This window comes from Rutidosis leptorrhynchoides, chromosome 2 (genome assembly GCF_046630445.1).
Source record: "Rutidosis leptorrhynchoides isolate AG116_Rl617_1_P2 chromosome 2, CSIRO_AGI_Rlap_v1, whole genome shotgun sequence".
Classification (NCBI taxonomy): Eukaryota; Viridiplantae; Streptophyta; class Magnoliopsida; order Asterales; family Asteraceae; genus Rutidosis; species Rutidosis leptorrhynchoides.
Window position 1 is genome coordinate 142213394 of NC_092334.1, and position 3291 is coordinate 142216684.

Sequence of the window (3291 nt, forward strand, 5' to 3'; positions counted from 1 at the left end):
CTTGAACCAGATCGAGTCAACATTGCCACCTATGTTACGAAGCAGCTATCACGTATCTTCCACGAATCCACAGATCCAAGTTTCACATTTAAGGCTGGATGTCGGGAGATATACTCAAAGACGGTGAAATTAATACTCGGATCAGGATTGCTGTTCACTTCTTTCCAGCTTCATCTATTAAGTAATCTGTGCAAAGCTACAGACTCCTACTGTGGAGATCACCGTTCTGAAGACTTCGAAATTCTAAAGATACAGTTTCTAACATTGTTTGAAGACCTCCGAAATGAGCATCCCATAAGAGAAACAATCACCACCAGCACTGCTTCTATGATTGACATTCATGGGTCAACCAGCAGAGTTGTGGATCATATTCTCATCGGACTTCAAGACTTATCAAGATCTGAAACTGCGCACTACTTATCTTCCAGAAGATCTTCAAGGGAAGTACCGGATCTTCTACCTCTATTGGTGATCGTTCCTTAATTGTCACGATTATTTATGATTAATTATGCAAAATTAACTTTAAGTGAGTGAAAAAGAAGATACTTTTATGGGGTTTTGTGTTTTACAGGCATTAAAGACGTTGGTGCAAAAGATAGTGCAAAATGGCGTTTAAAAGTGAAAGATGGACAAGATTCGAGAAGCAAAACAGGAATCAGCAGATTTGCAAAGGCGTAATTTATGCCTAATCTGGCGTAAATTACGCCAGTACTCAGATGGTTCCCAGTCCAGAAGTTAATTGTAGGCGTAAAAATACGCCCAGGTGATTTTGCATAGGCGTAATTTACGCCAAAACCACCGTAAATTACGCCAGTACAAAGTTCCAGATTCCGGGAAATACGAATTTTAGCTTTTGGATAAAGTTTCCTAACCCCTATTTAAGGAGAGCTTTAGGGTTACGAAACCGGACCTTTTTCCATCAGTTTTAGCAGCAGGAAACTCATCCAAACACCTAAAAACATCACTCTAATCACCATTCTTCAAGGATTCAAGTCAAGATCAAGGTGCAAATCATCATGCAAACATCAAGGATTTCATTGATTTTCATCATCACTATGCTTGGCTAGTTTTCTTATCTTTATCCTTTCCATGAACAATTAAACCATGTATGATTTCATTCAAGATTATGTGATTTGTGATGTTTAATACTTTTGAATTATGATGTTATGAATCAAGTTGATTGTTTATTAATGCAAGTTATATATTTTGTTATTGCAAGTTAGCTTATTGTGATTTAACAGTGTGTTCTTGATCCAACTTAGTATTAATTAGATTAGGGATAAAGACACTTTGTCTAAATTGCATAGTTTAATCCCAAGATAATAGAATTAATGAACTCAAGAAGTCTTGTCTATGAGATTTGATCAACAATTGATAAACATAATGCTTGTTTGAATGAATGCATGCTAAATTGGGATTGTGAAAGGATAAAGGCTTTAATCTCACTGTTTACATTTCAATCTTTTCAATTGCACTTTCTTTTAAATTTAAGTTTTAAGTAGTCTTCAATTTAGTTACTCTTAGTTAAATACAAACAACAAAATCTGGAAATTGCTTGCTTGTTGACCATAACTTCCGGTGGAACGAATCCTGCTTACCCTAGCTAAGTTAGAGTAATTAGGCTATTTTTGATTGACCCTTCGACATCGATCAAATTTTGGCACCGCTGCCGGGGAGGTGTGCGCTTGATTTGCAAGCTCTTATTTTATTGCTTTCTTGTTAAACTAGAAAAACCATAAAAATTATAAAACCAATAAAAATCCAAAAATAGTGTTTTTTTTATTCTTATTTTTGTCAGTTTTACGCTCGGTGTTCTTGTTTTTGTTGAAGTGCAGGTTAGTGTATGCAAACTCGGAGTTCGGGAGATCAAAATCTTAAACCTTTAGACCCGGAAATTGAGAAATCAGCAAAAGCTAATCGAAAAGCTGCAAGAATTCTTAAGGGTTCAACAGTGCCTTCAGCATCACGTCAATCACAGTTAGAGTCACATACGATTGTTCTACCAAACTCTCCTAAGTCAGATTCCGATACTGAGGAGGAAGTTTTTGAGCAACGAGACGATATGGCCGACCAACCAAGAGGAGTAGACACCTACTACCAACCGGGTGATTTCGAGGATCATTCACCCATTGTTTATCCTGCACCGGAAGGAGGAAACAACTGACGATTTGAGGTCCGACCTCAACTTATTTCGATCTTGCCAACCTACCGAGGTATGGCTAATGAGGAACCATATGAACACATCACTGAATTTAATGAGATATGTGCTACTAATCAGGTAAACGGTTTCACTGATGATGAGGTACATCTTCGATTATTTCCTTACTCACTTAAGGAAAAGGCAAAAAGATGGTTTCTCTCCTTGCCCGCCCGTAGTATTAATACTTGGGCGGAAATGAAAAAACCATTTTTAGAGGAATTTTACCCCATAAGTAAAACTTCAGACATGCGTACGCAAATAAAATCTTTTAAACAATTACCAGGTGAATTATTTCATGAAGCGTATGAACGTCTAAAGGAGTTACTTAGGGCATGCCCACATCATGAGATACCCAAGTGGGAATTGGTTAAAGTTTTCTATGACAGTCTAGATTCCCAAAACAGGCAGTTTCTTTTGGCTGCTAGTGGGGGGGGGGCATTTTTAACTCGACCTAGTGATGAAGAGTGCACCTTCTTTGAACAGTTAAGCAAGGGTTCAAAAACCCAAGCTTCAGTTAGTCGTAAACAACCTAGTACTTCCCGAGTAAACCATGTTTCCGACTCAGGAAGTTCATCTAGGAATTTAGAGCAAGAATTGGATGATTTGAAAATGCTTATATTTAACAGCCCAAACCAGGGTCTTGCTTGTAATGTTTCGCTGGTTCAGGAAGTGTGTGAGATTTGTGGAGATCCTTCTCACTTTTCATACGGATCCAGAAATGGGATTCCACAGGTGAATCAAGAAATGGTGGAAGAACAAGTTAATGAGGTTCAGGGACGTAGATTTGATCCATACTCCAACACATATAACCCAGGTTGGAGAAATCATCCTAATTTCAGTTGAAGCAATAACAACGCGCTGAATGCTAACCAAGGGAACCAACTTAGACCACCGAACAACTTCCAAAATCAGGGTAATTTTCAGAACCAAGGAAACTACTAACGAAACTATCAAAATCCTTACCCTAACAACCGAAACCAAAACAATTACTAAAATCAAAGCCAAAACCAAAACCAAAACCAAACTAGTACTTCATCCAATCAACCGTCTAGCTCGGATGCTAAGATGGATGCGTTCATCTCGGAAATGCG

General features: G+C 38.0%; 1 pseudogene; it reads right to left on the bottom strand.

Annotated features, from left to right (window-relative positions):
* Positions 1-2436: 2436 nt before the first annotated feature.
* On the bottom strand, positions 2437-2550 carry LOC139894826 (small nucleolar RNA R71; annotated as a pseudogene).
* Between the last annotated feature and the right edge of the window lie 741 nt (positions 2551-3291).